The sequence below is a fragment of the Momordica charantia genome (assembly GCF_013281855.1).
Source record: "Momordica charantia cultivar OHB3-1 chromosome 9 unlocalized genomic scaffold, Mcharantia_2.0 BLBB01000009.1, whole genome shotgun sequence".
NCBI classification, from domain to species: Eukaryota; Viridiplantae; Streptophyta; class Magnoliopsida; order Cucurbitales; family Cucurbitaceae; genus Momordica; species Momordica charantia.
In genome coordinates, this window is record NW_028275167.1 from 15,441,093 (window position 1) to 15,458,273 (window position 17,181).

The following is a 17,181-nucleotide window of genomic DNA, read 5'->3' on the forward strand; positions in this document are numbered from 1 at the left end:
ATTAGGTATGGAATTTCTCCTCAAACTTAATATTGAGTCCGAGCGACTTACTGGCTTGAGCGTAAGAGATTTTGCCCTCTTGTGTAGGTCTTCCTAGTGAGTTCTTAGTTGGAGCGAGGACCGCATTTGAGCTTGACCAAGTTTGACGTTGTGCAAATCCTTGCATAAAAATTTGGTGCCGTCTGTGGGAAGGGACAACTTAAGTCATCCCGTTATCTAATCAATCCGAGATGGTTTAGCCAGCGAACTTTGCAAACTCCACAGATCGGAGAGGCTTGAATGGAAACAACGGCATCCAATGTGAAATTGATGTCGAGATAGCTGAAGATCAAGTCTGAGTAGGATAAGATGATACGTGACAACCCAAGTGTATTGAGCTACTCGAGCCACAAGTCACTTGAATCCAATCGTATAGTTGGTTCAACCCGAAAGGCCAAGGTTAGAGGGATTACCTTTGCAGTCGTTACCTTGAGCAGACAGATGACTCACTATGCTCGAGGCTGGAAACACTTCACGAGTTTGTGACCAATCAAACAAGCATGCTCCGAGGGGTTCAAATAGGAAGGCCTAAGTTCAACCACACAAAGAGATTCGAAATTTGAGAAGGATTTGCACGAGACAAGGGGTGAGAAGCACTCTCAATTCTATTCAACTTCAAATGATCCAAGGGTTTGTTACAATGGAAGGGGTACAAGCCTAATTTATAGGCCAAGGCCTTTGGCCTTTTAAGGAAAATAACAAAAAAAAAAAAAATTGATAAATTCCTAAAAAGTCTCAAACTTGCCTAAAAGTGAATTTTAAAAATGATAAATAAAACAAAGAAATCAAAGATAAAATCCTACATCAAATCTCCCAAATAATAAAAAATAATAAGGAAATCTTTTCCTTAAAAGAATGGAGTGGGTGACAAGGCAAGTTGGGGGCACCCATGGGAGTGGCAAAAATCAAATGGTGGAGGTGCCCATGGGGGTTGCCGTGGTTGGTTGGCGCGCTCAGAGACAGGGCTGGCATGGTTGGCGTGCGCATGGCGGCGGACAGGGGGCACTGGGCGTTGGCGGGCGCGCTAGGACGTGCAGACATGGGCATTGGGCATTGGGGCGGGCTAGGCGTGCGGATGCTGGGCGATGGGCGCTGGCGGGTGTGTGGGTGGCACGGCATCTAGTGGGTGAGCGTGCTGGCGGGGGCGCTGGCCTCTTGCGAGGTTAGCACGACGGGAGTGCTTGGTGTGGAGGTACTGGTAGCAAGGACGCGCGGGAGTGGCACGATAGGTGGCTGGTGGGGCGCGCGCAGGACGTGCTCTAGAGCGAAGGTGCTCACAGGTGCGAGCGGGACGCGACCTTGTGAGGTTAGCGCGCGCAGGCTGTGTGTGATGGGCAACAATGGGCCTTCCATCTTGGCGTGAGCGGTTTCTTGGTTCCTTCTTTGGGTTCTCCTTCCTCATTTTAGGGAGCCTTCCATCTTCATCAGTTTCTTTACTGAAGTTACTTGACTTTTGGATCTTTGGTCCAAATATGATCACATCACAAGAGGTCGACCCACCTTCGAGGTTAACCCGCAATGCGAATACGATCTTGCCTCCTACTCATCCGAAGCCCACCAAGACCGGCCGAGGTCGAGGTGGGGTCTCGAGGAAAACCTCAAAAAGGACTACACCAGCTACTGACCTAATGTTCTCGCCACCCTCCAACTAAAACTTGATGATATGCGCAACCGGGTGCGCACCATGGAGGAAACTTATAATGAATTGATGCGGGCGAACTGAATTGTGTCCTAGTTTAAGGTTCAGGGCGGAGCTGTCGACCTGCACTATGATTGTGATGATCAAGATCCATCTCTCCACCTTGACGATGACGTACACGTCGGCAACAACGGAGGGGCCGACTATAGTCGGTAAGAGGACAACTGTAACGCCCCCAGAATTTCTGATAAGAAAACAATAGCTAATTGGATCTAAGAACCCTTATGGTTATGCAAACCCCTAGATCACAAATGCTAAAATCCCCAAATCAAGATGATGTCAACCCAAGGAAGAAGTTAGAACGGATTTACCTTGATGATCAATATCAAGAGTAGAGAAAACTTGTTTCTAAACTCAAGATTCGAACCACTCCACAAGATAGCTTGATCAAGGCTACTTGAATGATTCTAGCATGCAAATCTAACACCCAAGAATTGAAAAGAAAAACAAGCTCTAGGCTTTTGAAGCTAAATAGCAACTTTCATTCAACATCAAAAATCTGTGTCTCAAAGGAAACAAACTAGGCTATTTATAGCCTCCAAAACAACCCTAAAAGTAACCTAAAGGCATTTGAAAGGTTGTAACTCCCAATTACATGATGGCCATAACATCCACTAGCTAAAATGTAACTTAAAACACATAAATGAAATGTTTAAAACTGAAAATATAATAAAAAGAGGTTTAAATCCAAGAATTGAAGTCTTGGTCACCCTTCAAAGTCTTTGTAACCTCCCAATTATAAATGAAGCTTCACTTGAAGTAGTTTGAAGTGTAGTTCCATTAATTGATGGATGACTTGCAATAAATGAAGCTTGAGATGCACTTAAGTTCATTTAATGCAACTTGAGTTCCTTGAATTGAACTTGGCTTTATTGAATGCAACTTGAGTTAAACTCCACTTCAACTTCAGCTCCTTTAAATGAACTTAGAGTTCATTTAATGCAACGCCTCCCTTAAGCTCTACTTGGAAGATATTGACTTGAAAAGTTCCATCTCTCTCTTGATCATCCCTAGCCGAGCTCACCAAGTATTGAACATGAGAAAGTAAAGCTTGTTGTAGCTTCTTGGCTCTTGATCTCGTTATGGATCCTTGAGGCATGACAATGGTGCTTCCTTGGTTCACATCAATTTCCCACACACTTCTAGGTCACGTTAGCTGCCCACCTGTTTAAACTTAACACCAAACACGAGATGACAACTCCCTGTGAAATGATTATATAAAATAAAGCTTCAACTCACATCAATTTACCAATCAATCGACTCTATAGAATATAAATCAAACATCATCCGTGGACAACCTCATGAGGCAACTTTATTGTTCCAACTAGGCAAACTCAATGAATGGTATAAAACTAAAATAAACACCTGTTCCGAAATAAAGTAGACAACGAGTGGGAACCTCCCAATTATTCAAATAAGAACAAATAGTTTAATGACCAAACCGTAAGGTCTTAACCATCTAAACCTAAGCTAAGCAAAAGTAACTATGCAGCCTATGGTCCTCGTTCGTCATGTCTCCTCCGTCTCATCACCATGGTCGCCAACGAATCCTTCGCCTGAAACAATAATTGTAGAGGGGGGTGAGTATATAAGATATACTTCGTAAGTAGCCCTCACCAACAACACACAAACATCATGCTCACACAAAATCATGAAACATTCATAGTCATGCTCTTCATCACATTATGAAATCAAACATAGACACACTCTATAAGATTCGGCGACAACCACGACCATAAACAAATTAGTTACCAACCTCGAGTCTCCCTAACATCTCCAACACCTCTAAGCTTATCACAGCTATCCTAGCCTTCCACAGCTAACTCTTTCGAGTAGAATCGGCCCCTGACCATTTTTACCCAGAGCCCCGACACTACTGCATCGGCCCTCGACCATTTTTACCCAAGGCCCCGATGACTTCACCATCTATCGGCCCTTGACCATTTTTACCCAAGGCCCCAATAGTTTTCCTTCCAAAAGACTCCTGACATCGACCCTCGACCATTTTTACCCGAGGCCTCGGTACTCAATTAGTGACGTATCAGCCCCCGACCATTTATACCCGAGCCCTGACACTCACCCATTCACTTTCTCCAAGAATCCAACGTCCCTTATCATAACCCACTCCACATCAACCCCTAGCCTGCGAACAGAGTCCGAAAATATGCTTCTATTACACCCACATCTCATAAGAAAATAATATGACTCAGACCAGCACGCTCACAACAGAAAGAAACGTTTATATATGCTCAACCAACACGCTCACATCATAAATGAACATTTATATAAACTATACAAGCACGCCCACGTCCTAAGAAAGCATAATCACAATAATTCTATTTTAACGTGCATCCTTTATAAACATACATCATCCCACAACAATTTTCAGCAGTTTAGCAAGACAAAATTCCACCATTATCACCGACGAATATTCAACACTACACCAAGTATACAGATTAACACAACGAGAGTTACCTAGCACAATAGCATATCAAAATCAATATTAAACATCACGATGGAACATTAGAGACCAACTAGCACACATTAACGCACGCACACGCCCCTTGTCTACTTACACACAACCGCGCCCCTAAGTTTTGCGTCGATCTCACACCTAGGCACTAAAACAGAAAAAAACAGCAAGTTACATATACTATTCAGCCTTCAAAATCAATTCTAAGAGGGTTCAAATCACTCATTACCACAAAATCGACTTCGTATAAGGTGTGGGTAACCTAGATCTAGCTCGCCAAGGTGTGGGTAGCCTAAATCGGGCTTCGAACGGATGTGGGTAAGCCCGAATGCCACTAAAACGCTGCTGTCCACGAGTTGCAGCAGAGGGGACGCACCAAATCAGCTACCGAACACCACTGTACACGAGCCTAGGTGATGAAGGAGTGTTGTTTGGACCCGAAGCCGTCAGAAGCCGTTCCCAAATGACGATCTGTCACGAATGACACTCGGACCGTCGCTGTTGCTGCAGAATCAGTGCGTCACTACTGTTCGGGTTTGGTCTCGACGTGCAACGGATCGAAGATCGGCCGCCGCCTGCTGCTGTTACAAATTCGCAGCCGCTGGAACGTCGTGGGTCGCTGGAGTTACTCGAAGATGCAAGAAATCGCCGTGCAGGGGAGGAGCAATGCCGGATCTGCACGCAGACGGAGGACTCGTCGGAATGCGCCGCTTCGCTGCCGATCCGAGGAGCCGCCACTGGAGGCGCTGCACGGAGGGCTCGCCGTTGATGGGGGAGTTGGCCGCCGATTGCTGCTGCTAGAAAGCGATCGTGTGCCGCCGGTGTCACCGGTTGCCGGAGGAAGAGAGGAAGAGAAGGGAGGTTGGCGGCTAGGGCAAGGGGAGGAAGAAAGAGATGGAGCCCTAGTGTGTTTTCTTTTTCTTTTTATTAATTTCCTTTTCCTTTGTTTTAAAACCAAACCAACCCAAAAAGCCCAACATAACCAAGCCCAAGAGGAAAAGGAAACCCATCCCAACTTAAGATAAAACCAACCACACGGAGCCCGATATATATAAATTTAATTAAAGTTTAATTTAAAAATTAAATGAGAATCTCCTGATTCGAGACTAACTAACCTGAAGGACTCGGGGCGTTACAACAACATTAGAAAAGTCCTTGCTGACAAAAAGAAGAACTCTGCCTCGTGCGGACTGAGTGCTTCTCCTTCTTATTCCTTGAAGTACTCCAATTCCAACTTCAAAGTCCAGTCTCGGTACAACCCCTTGACGCTAGAGGGGGTGATTACGAGAGAAGAGTTCAACCTGATGAAAAACAAGTTTCACGCACAGGTCGAGGCACTTAATGCGAAGTGCGAAAAGAAGGAGAACCCATTCGATGATGGCGAAATGAGCGAGTCGCAGTTCACATCGGATATCTTGGAGGTGCCTATCTCTTCAAAGTTCAAGACGCCTGCCATGAAGCTCTATGATGGGGTAGACCCAAAGGATTATGTCAAGGTCTTTGAAAGTCTCATGGATTTTCAAGCGGCATGTGATGCCATCAAATGTCTAGCATTCCAGATTGCCTTAATAGGGAGTGCTCGACTCTAGTATAGAAGGTTACCGTAAGGTCGATCTTGACCTACAACCTGCTGAAGAAAGAGTTATCAACCAATTCTCTTCTCGGTACTATGATAAGAAAACAACCACGCACCTCGCCACCATTAGACAGAAGGAAGACGAGACTCTAAGGGAGTACGTGACCCGCTTCCAGGATGAGCAGCTCAAAGTCGTGCACTGCTCTGACAATTCAACCATGTGCTACTTCTTCACAGGCCTAACCTGAGACCTTGACAGTCAAGCTGGGAGAGGAAGCACCGTCCACTTTTTCTGAAGTCTTGTAGAAGGCTGAGAAGGTGATCGACGGGCAAGAACTTCTAAGAACGAAGCTAGGTCGAACAGAAAAAAGGTCCGACCAGAAGAAGTCATATAATCAGGATAAAGGGAAGTTTGATTCTAAGTCTAAGGACAAAGTATCATCTTCTCAGCCCTCACAGTGCCAATCTGATTGCCGAAGGTCGGATTCAGATTCCAACAGAAGAGGACCTTACGAGCGATACACCCATACAACCATCCCCATCTTGGAGATCCTCACCAACATTGAGGAGACAGGGATGGAAAAACCTCTTAAGCATCCCGAGAAACTTAGAAGAGACCCAGAAAAGCGCAACAAGGACAGGTATTGTCGTTTTCATCGCGACCATGGCCACGATACCTGAGTTGCTGGGAGTTGAAGCACCAAATTGAAGACTTAATTCAAGATGGCTACTTCAAGAAGTATGTTGGAAAGTCGGGCTCGAGCTCGATAGAAAAGAAATACAAGAGGAAGCGTTCAAGGACTCCAACTTGGCGAGATAACCGACCTGCAGTCATAAATACCATCTTTGGAGGCCTAAGTGGGGGCCGATCCGGAAACGAAAGGAAGCAGCTTGCCAGAGAAGCTAAACGTGAAGTCTGCGCCATACAAGAGTAGAAGTTGACCTACCCAATATCCTTCTCTGGCTCCAACCTAGAGGGGGTCCACTTACCCCATAATGATGCCTTGGTAATCTCATCGCTGATCGACCACGTACAAGTCAGAAGGGTGCTGGTTGATGGAGGCGCTTTTGCCAACATCCTATCCCTCACCACTTACTTAGTGCTGGGATGGACCAAAGCACAACTTAAGAAGAGTCCAACACACTTGGTTGGATTCGCAGGGGAATCAGGCACCTCTAAAGGATGTATTGACCTCCCAATAACAATCGGTCAAGGTGACACCCAAGTTACTCAGATGGCCGAGTTCGTGGTGATCGATGGCAAATCAACTTACAATGCCATCTTCGAACGGTCCATCATCCATTCACTTCAGGTCATTCTGTTAACCCTTCATCAAGTTATAAAATACTCAACTGTCAATGGGGTTGGATGATCCAAAGAGAACAGAAGACATCCCGAGAGTGCTATACTTCGACACTCAAACGATCGGTAGTTTGCGCCTTGGAGAATGAGGCAACTCTGCCAAGCCTGAACGCCTCACCCTCCGAACACAAACAACTAAAAAATAGCAAGTGTAAAGTGGCTGCACCCACTGAGGAGTTGGAGATTGTCCCCTTGCTCAGTTCGAAAAAGCAGGTGAGTATAGGCACCAAGCAGGGGGCCGCTGATAGGGAAGAACTCATCTCCTTTCTCAGATCGAACTCGGATGTGTTCGCATGGTCTCATGAAGACATGCTTGGCATCGATCTGAAGATTAATTATGGTGCATCGCCTCAACATTGACCCATCATTCCAACCTGTTAAGCAAAAGAGAAAACTTGTAAATAAGGAGAGGAGTGATGTAATTGTTGAGAAAGTAAACAAATACTTAAAGCTGAATACATAAAAGAAATTTTGTATCTCGAGTGGTTTTCTAATGTTGTCTTAGTTATAAAATCCAAACGGAAAGTGGAGAAATGTGTGTAGATTTCACCGCTTTTAACAAGGCTTGTCCAAAAGATTGCTTCCCACTTCTGAGGATCGACCAGCTTGTAGATGCTACGGCTGGGCACGAACTGCTCACCTTCATGGATGTTTACTCCGGATACAACCAAATTAAGATGCATGAACCAGACCAAGCTCATACCTCCTTCATAACCGATCAAGGCTTGTATTGCTATAAGGTCATGTCATTTGGCCTAAAGAATGCAGATGCAACTTATCAGAGGATGGTAAACAAAATGATCGCCAACCAGTTAAGGGTCGTGCTCGAAATTCAAACCCGAAAAACCCTTAAGCAGCTACAATGCCTAAATGGGAGAGTTGCTGCTTTGAATAGGTTTGTCTCCAGGTCTACCGACAAGTGCCTCCCCTTTTTCAAAGTGTTGAGAAAAAATGGGTCGTTCGACCGTTGCTCGCAAAACCCATGCCGGAGGACAAACTGCAACTGTACTTGGTCCTGTTTAATAATGCGGTAAGCTCGGCCTTGATCAAGCAAGGAGTACGCCAGAGTCCGATTTACTACACATGTAAGGTCATGACCGAGGCCGAGACCAGGTACCCTCAAATGGAGAAGCTGGCTATCCCCTTAGTCACCTCGGCACGAAGACTCAAGCCGTACTTCCAAGCCTATACTGTAACCATGCTCACTAACTTTCCATTAAAGCAAGTCTTTCACAAGCCAGAGACATCTGGCCGTTTAATGAACTCAGTTAGTATGACATCTAGTTCGAGCCTTGAGCAGCGGTAAAGGGGCAAGATGTCGCGGATTTTATAGCAAAACTCACGCGGCCACTAGCCCAAGATATCGAATCCGACCTGCCATGGACTGTGTACATGGATGGGTCTTGCAATGAAAGAGGGTGTGGTGCAGGAGTGCTTCGCCCCAGATAGCATGCGCTTTGAGTATGCCATTTGTTTCAACTTTCGTACCTCAAACAATGAGGTTGAGTACGAAGCCCTTTTGGCGGAACTGCACATGGCAAAGGGACTTGGAGCCAACGATATCCGAAGTTTAAGCGATTCTCAGCTGATTGTGAACCAAATTAAGGAAGAGTACCAGACAAAAGAATCTCAGATGGAGAAGTATCTGGGAAAGGTCAGGTCGCACCTCGCCCTGTTCCAGACTTACGAAATCAGTTAGATTCCAAGATCCGAGAGTTCAAATGCTAATGCCTTAGCCAAATTGGCGTTCGCCTACGAGACCGACCTTGCGAGGTCGGTCCCGATAGAAATACTGAATACTACTTCCATTTTGGAGCCTGACATGATGGAAGTTGATTCCCAACCTCCATCATGGATGGATCCGATCAGGGAGTTTCTAGCAGGCAATGTGCCAGTAGATTCAAAAGAAGACAAGAAGATGTCACGGAGAGTGGCTCGATATGTGTTCCAAGACGGATCTATGTACTGACGCAAATTCTCCCTACCGCTTCTCAAGTGTATCTCTAAGGAAGATGGGAACTACGTCTTAAGAGAGATACATGAGGACGTTTGTGGCAACCACTCGAGGGCCAGGTCGTTATCGACCAAGGTCATTCGTCAGGGCTACTGTTGGCATACGATAGACCAAGATGCAAAACAGTTCTTGAAGACGTGCGACGATTGCTAGCGCTTCGCGAATATTATCCAACAGCCCCCTAAGTTGCTAACTCCGATCTTAGCCCCTTGGCCCTTTCCACAATAAGAAGTTGACCTTATCAAACTTTTTCCACTTGGCAAAGGACATACCAAATATGCAATCATTGCTGTAGACTATTTCACCAAATAGGTCGAGGTCGAGTCGCCCTCCACAATCACGGAGGCCACGGTCACGACCTTCATTTGGACAAATATTGTTTGCCGCTTTAGAATACCCAATGTCATCGTAACAGGCAACGACAAGCAGTTAGATAATGCAAAGTTCAAAGACATTTGCAAGAAGTTCAGAATCAGCCATCTCTGCTCGTCCCTGACTCATCCTAAAGCCAACGGACAAGTTGAGACAGTTAATAAGATCGCAAAAAGCGGTCTCAAGCTAAGGCTAGACACAAAAAAGACAGGTGGGCCGAGGAGCTATTTGAAGTCCTTTGGTCCTACCGAACTGATGAGATGTGAATCCCGGAGCGGAAGCGGATCTTTGTTCATCAATTTTGAGAAAACAAAATCAAAGTTGCAAAGATGAAAATACAGAGGAAAATGTTTTCCCTTTTACCTTTGAAGAACTCTTCTTCAATGGTTCAATCTCCCGAACACCACCAAATGATCTTCCAAGCTATCCTTTGGGTACCAGATCGTTGCTTGCGGGAGCGTTTTGTTTTGAATAAGAGGGATTGAGAGAATGTTCTCGGAGAGAGTTTCTTCGTTGGGAATAGTTATCTTGCAGAACCATTCTGCAATAACTACCTATGACGTAGGGTGTTCTCCCCACGTCATAACTGTTCCCCCACTCCCCTAAAATTAAGCAGGGGAGCGTTAATATTAATATTAATATTAAATTAATAATTAATATTTATAATAATTAATATATATATAATATATATATAATAATTAATTAATAAATGTTAATTAATTATTAATCTAATTAATAATCAATTAATATATATATATATATCAAATAAATAAATAATTAAAACTTAATTATTTATCACATAAATAGAACCATATTCTATAATATTTCTCTCGTATAACCTATAGTTCTAATGTACATCTTATACACATTATTTTTAACCTATAGTTTTAATATGAATCTTATTCATATTAATTTTATTTGAATCTCATTCAAATAATTTCTCTCATAATATATATTTTTAATTTAGAATTAACTATATATTATAATGTATCAATATACATATATTCCCTTGAGCAATTTGAACAGTTCAAATTTTTCAAAAAACTTGATTCTCGTTTTACCCATTATGAGCTAGCAAAAGGACTTAATGCATCTACAAATCAGAAGCTCCAACGATACGAGATTAATCGGTCAAACTCATTAACCGAGTTAATCAACATTCATTAACTACGGGCCACTCCACTAAAGACCCGCAGTTGCACTCTTCTCACTGCAGAATGTTTTCGTGTCCATGGATATACGACCATTAATGTCAAGTCAATCCTTCACGATTGCTCGTAACTCAAGCTGGGTCAAAATACCATTTTACCCCTGAGTTACATCTTGCTCCTTAAATACCACTGCTCCTCTAATGAACAACCCGATTATGATCCGACCAATAACCAGAAGTCCCTCTCGGACCAGTGAGAGGGTGGGGCCCTTATTCATGTCCCGGAGTCAGTAATTAAAAGAACACTAATCTACTCCCCTAAAGTCGGGGAGAAGTGAATTCCATCTTGTGAAGTTATGTTCCCAGCTCCCCACTCGGTCTCAACCCCAAAATGATAGGAATATTGAGTCGACGACTCAGGCCACCTCACCCATACAAATCAAAGAACGAGCCCTCACGGGCAGGAGTCCATAACTCACTCAGGATTGAGAATGAGTTGTATGGTCATCCTATGAAATAGCAATCTATTAATCAACGGCGTTACATCTAAAGATTGGCTATTTCGCAGTCCGGTCTTATACAAACTCATTGTATAGGATATTCTCACTCGCATGTCTTCACACGAACGACCTGCATCAAGTCGTCCATAACATTTACCGAGTGGGCCGTATCCATAGTGTTGCCAGGATAAGGTACCCAGCCTTATCCATATACTATAGACCCTTTAGGTTATTCACGGGACATTATCCACTCGTATATCAAGTGTTTATCAAATATATACCCAATATATATACTATCCCGATTACATGATAATAACCTTGGATGTTTAGTTTATTGGATTTTGGACAATGCAATGCTATTAATTCAACAAAAAATTTATTTAATATACATTTGTTTCTACATAAATACAAACTATGAGTTTAGGGCAACACACCCAACAAACTCCCACTTGAACTAAAGTCGAGTGGGATGTACAATATCATAAAGCAATAGGAAAATACAATAAACTAGGGATACATTATACCCATTACATTTCTCCCACTTGCCCTAGACTAATCGTACAAAGCTCGTAGACATAGACTTTCTAGATGGCCCTCAAACACTTTAGCCATGAGTGCCTTCGTAAAAGGATCAGCAATGTTGTGCTCTGAAGCGAACTTTGTGACGATCACATCTCTTCGTTGCACTATCTTCCGTATAAGGTGGTACTTCCTTTCAATGTGTTTGCCTCTCTTATGGCTTCGTGGTTTTTTAGAATTTGCCACAACACCACTGTTATCACATTAAAGTGTGATGGTTAAGTTCATGTTTGGAACGACTTCCAAATCTGTTTAGAACTTTCTTAGCCAAACCACCTCTTTTGCTGCTTCACAAGCTTCAACGTACTCAACCTCCATGGTGGAGTCTGCGATGCATCCTTGTTTGATGCTTCGCCAAACTATTGCTCTTCCGTTAAGAGTGAATACTGACCCCGACGTGGATTTCCTTGAATCCTTGTCTGTTTGGAAGTTAGAGTTAGTGTATCCTGTAAGGATCAAATCCTTAGCGCCATATACGAGCTTGTAGTCCCTCGCTCTCTTAAGATACTTGAGGATTCCCTTAACAGCAGTCCAGTGATCATATCCTGGGTTGGATTGATACCTACTGACCATCCCTACTGCATAGCAAATGTCAGGCCTAGTGTACAACATAGCGTACATCAGACTGCCCACTATTGAAGCATAGGGTATACGTCTCATATCCTTAACTTCTTGAGGTGTCTTAGGACATTGTTCCTTAGACAGATGAATTCCATGCTTGAAGGGCAATAAGCCTTTCTTGGAATTTTGCATCCAATATCGAACAAGCATCTTGTCGATATAAGTTTCTTGAGACAGGACTAACGTTTTGTTTTTGCGATCCCTTAGAATTTGGATGCCAAGAACATACTGAGCTTGTCCCAAATCCTTCATTTGGAACTCAGTCGCAAGCAATTTCTTTATGTCAGTGAGGTATCCTACATCATTCCTAATGAGTAGGATATCATCCACATACAACACTAAGAAGGCTACAGTATTGTTGACGATCTTCTTGTATACACAAGGCTCATCAATGTTTTGGTCAAAACCATAAGATTTGATCGCAGTATCAAATCTTATGTTCCAAGATCGAGATGCTTGTTTCAGTTCATATGAGGACTATTTAAGCTTGCAAACCTTTTGCTCTTTACCTTGTGCTATGAACCCTTCGGGTTGAGACATATAAATACTTTCTTCAAGATTATCATTCAGAAAAGCAGTCTTGACGTTCATTTGCCGTATCTCATAATCATAATATGTGGCAATGGGCAAAAGTATTGTGATGGACTTAAGCATAGCTACAGGGGAGAAGGTTTCTTCATAGTCCACCCCTTCCTTTTGTGTGTAGCCTTTTGCCACAAGTCTCACCTTATAGGTCTGTACCTTTCCTTGGACGTCTCGTTTTCACTTATAGATCCATTTGCACCCTATGGTTTTTACCTCGTCAGGTTGATCTATAAGTTCCCAAACAGAATTGAAGTACATCGACTCCATTTCCAGGTCAATTGCTTTGATCCATTGTCCTTGTTAGTATTTTCCATTGCCTTTTTGTAGGTCAATGGATCATCGACGCCGTCATCAGGTATGACAACTTAGGTTTCAGTTAAACCCACGTAGCGGTCAGGTTGTGACACAATCCTCCCACTACGTCGAGGCACCCTCAATACTTGAAGTGGATGTGACTGATGTGATGTACTAGCTTCATCAACAACTCTTGTTGACGTGTTTGTAGCCTTTTCGGAAATCTCGTTAATCACTACCTTACTCTGTGGTTTATGATCTCGAACGTGGTCTTCTTCCAAGAAGGTGGCGTTTGTCCATACAAACACTCTATTTTCTTGTGGATCGAAGAATAGACCACCTCTCATCTCTTTAGGGTAACCTACGAATAGACATACTTTTGAACGAGGTTCCAGTTTCTTTGGGTTAGTCATGAGCACGTGTGTCAGGGATCCCCAAATGCGGAAGTGACATAAACTAGCTTTACGACCCTTTCATAGCTCAAAGGGTATTTCAGAAACACTCTTTGATGGAACTACGTTAAAAATGTAAACCGCAGTCTCCACTGCGTAACCCCAAAACGAGTTAGGCAACTGAGCATAGTTCATCATTGATCGAACCATGTCCAACAGGGTTCTGTTTCTCCTTTCTGATGCACCGTTTTGTTGAGGTGTACCAGGGGCTGAGAGTTGGGACGTGATTCTATGTTCTATCATATATTCCTGAAATCTCAAGTCCATATACTCTCCACCCCGATCGGATCGAAGTGTTTTAATGATTTTACCTAATTTATTTTCAAGTTCAGCCTTGTACTCCTTGAACTTTTCAAGGGCTTCAGACTTATGTTGCATTAGGTATAAATAACCATACCTTGAATAATCATCTATAAAAGAGATGAAGTATTCATACCCTACTTTAGCTTTTACATTCATCGGACCACAAAGGTCTGAATGTATAAGTTCTAAGGGCTCTTTGGCTCTATAACCTTTTCCAGTAAAAGGTCTTTTAGTCATCTTGCCTTCAACACAAGACTCACATGGTGGTAAAGAATCGTCTTCTAACTCACTTAGAAATATGTCATTGTTAACCAACCTCCCAATTCTATTGAGATTAATGTGACCTAATCTTAAGTGCCAAAGATAGGTGTTTTCTTTGTGAGAAACTTTTTGCCTTTTATTTTGAGTTTTACCATTTTTAACCAACTCGGTATTTAAAACTGCTTTAGTTATGGTTGGTCTTAGCACATACAAGTTGTTTTCAAGCAAAGCCGAACAAATATTGACACCATTTCTTGAAATGAACGCTTCATTTAAATTAAAAGAAAATGGAACATAAATGTTCTAACAAACAAGAAACTGAAAGTAAGTTCCTCTTAATTTTAGGAACTACGTACACATTATCTAATAATATATACATATTCTTGTTTGTAAACAACTTGAGCTCACCACCGTCACAGTTGAGACGACCTCTCCCGTTCTGACCTTCAGCGTCATCTCCCCGGTGTCAAGCTGCCTCTAGGAACTAATTCCCTGAAACGAAGAACAAACGTGATTAGTGGCTCCTGAATCCAATATCCAGGCGGAATCATCGTTCTCTACTAAACCTGTTTCCAAAACAAGTAAATCATATTTATCTTCATTGGCTTTTGATACGAATCCATTTGTGACCAATTACATATATCAAAGGAGCAATTATTACAAGAAAGGCAAGGAAGATTCAAGAGGCTTTCACACTGCACCTTCAAAAGCTTGTTAATGCACAAGAACCAACAAAGAGTTTTGAGCCCGAATTTATTCATAATGTTACTTCAATGAGTCAAGAAGAGAATGGAGCAAAGATGGCACGGGGAAAGTTGTCTATTTTGAGAGATGGCACGGAGGACAAAAAAAGTGTGCAGATTCGTGAACAGGTGCCTTTGCAGATTGCACCTCTTTGGAGTTTGTGAAGTCAAAAGTTGTCAAACCATATCCAAATGTGAAGCGCCTCCTACAGCACATAGATAAGACCATTTGAAGCATGACTACGTTTTCTGATCCGCATTTATGTGTCTAGAATGATGTGCAATCAAGTTTTAATTTGCATGTCTTATTTTCTACAATTTGAATTAAGTAGTATTTTGAAAAACTTTTGGTGTTCTTATGTTGAACGACCATTTGGCCTATTTAAAGGCTTGTAATCACCTTGTTTTGGGAGATTAAAACATATTGAAATTCAAGAACTTTTGTTCCTTAACACTTTTGGTGTTGCTTCTTTCAAATCTTGCTTTAGGTTTGATGTTAAACCGATTCATTGGATTAGTCTCGATCAAGCTAATTCTGGAGTGAGTCGTCTTAGGATCTAGGAGTGTCTATCGTAGATTCTAAGTCCGATCTAAGAGTGATTCATCTTCTAACCTTACTTTTGGTTGGAATCATTCGGTAAGTTAGTCGTTTTTGTGAATGTTTACAAGGATCCTAGAAGGACCTCTAGCTTTGTAAACACGAGCAACCTTGGTGCTTATCAGCTTTCTTCTTTTCGGCAAAGTATTTTGGGCAGTTGTGCTTCCAATGCCCGTCCATGTTGCAGTAGAAACACTTTTCTTTCTCTACAACCTTGGCCTTGCCTTTCTTGGCAGTGGCAGTAGTGGGGTCAAGTTTAGGCCCCTTATCATTGGCCTTCTTCTTCTTGAAAGTCTTACTTCCAGAAGAGGATGACACAGACTTGGCTCTAGAGGTCGAACCTCGGTGGAACTTTTTCGAGGTAGCAACGTTTGCCTCCTCTTCCTGTCCCTTACTTCTCATAAGAGACTGGTAAGTCTGTAGCTCATTTAAGAGCGTTGTAAGAGTGTACTACAGCTTATTCATAACTACATTGCTGCGGAATGGCAGGAAACTCTTTGGAAGAGATTCCATAATGAAGCTGACCTGACTGTGCTCGTCTATGACAGCCTCATTCGACTCTGCCATGTTGAAGTGGACCATCAGGTTGAGAACGTGTTCTCGCACTGATGAGCCTTCCTTCATGCGGGAGTTGTAAATGAACTTAAGAGCTTCATGTTGAGCCTGTGAGAGCAGTTGTCCAAACATGCTCTGCAACGAGTCTATGATCTCCTTAGCGGTGACCGTGTCTTCGTGCTTTTTAGCAAGCACATTAGATATGCTCACCAAGATGTAGACCTTGGCCTTGTCATTGTTCTTGATCCATCTGTCATAGACGTTGCGCACCACCACAGTGGCGTTTCGCGCAGGAGCTTGAGGATAATCCTCTTGCAAGACGAACCTAAGATCATCTATCACGAGAATAATGTTTAGATTCGATTTCCATTGTTTGTAATCTCGCCGTTAAGTTTTTGCGCGGCTAAGAGTGCAATAATAGAAGTAGAAATGCTGAAAGTAAAAACAAACCTATATTAGTTTCATGCATTAGCCTTTAAACCCAATCATATTTTTGCAAAAGTAATTAGCACCCTAACAAAATTGTTTTGCAACGACACTTCAGTGATTTAGAGCAACAGCTACCATAAGGCAGACAACTACTCCTTCCCTGAATTGAGACGTTTTCAACTAAATTTTACACCAGAATAACTCTTATTCCTATAAACTTTAGTCATCGTTTATTTGATCAGGAAATTGCTAACTAATTTATCAACTCTCCGTAAGTGTGACCCATCATTTTCGGACCTCAGAGGTCCGCCCCAATAATCCTACCGTAGGGACGAAAAATATTGGAGCAAAACTTAAGAGACCCTTATCCATTTTTGGAGTTTGCCTTGGTTTTGATTCCATACAATGAACCCTCCGGAAGGATGGTCGTTCCAGGACGACACGCAGGTCATGTATGAAACCTCACGAGTGCAAACCAATGGTGGAGACCGTAGGATATGTTGTCACACGTCCTTCTCCCACTTACTATGAATACTATCTCCATTCACCTCGATATTGAACCATGCAAATACCTT

General features: G+C 42.7%; 1 protein-coding gene and 1 long non-coding RNA gene across 2 annotated transcripts in view; both read right to left on the reverse strand.

Annotated features, from left to right (window-relative positions):
* The window catches only part of LOC148209060 (uncharacterized), an 80,613-nt gene that overhangs the window by 32,057 nt on the left and 31,375 nt on the right, over positions 1–17,181 (reverse strand).
* On the reverse strand, positions 2,234–5,121 carry LOC148209061 (uncharacterized). Its single transcript, XR_015787301.1, has 3 exons — positions 4,441–5,121; positions 4,315–4,359; positions 2,234–3,294 (listed from the first exon to the last, which is right to left on the reverse strand). It is a non-coding gene; the product is annotated as an uncharacterized LOC148209061 (long non-coding RNA).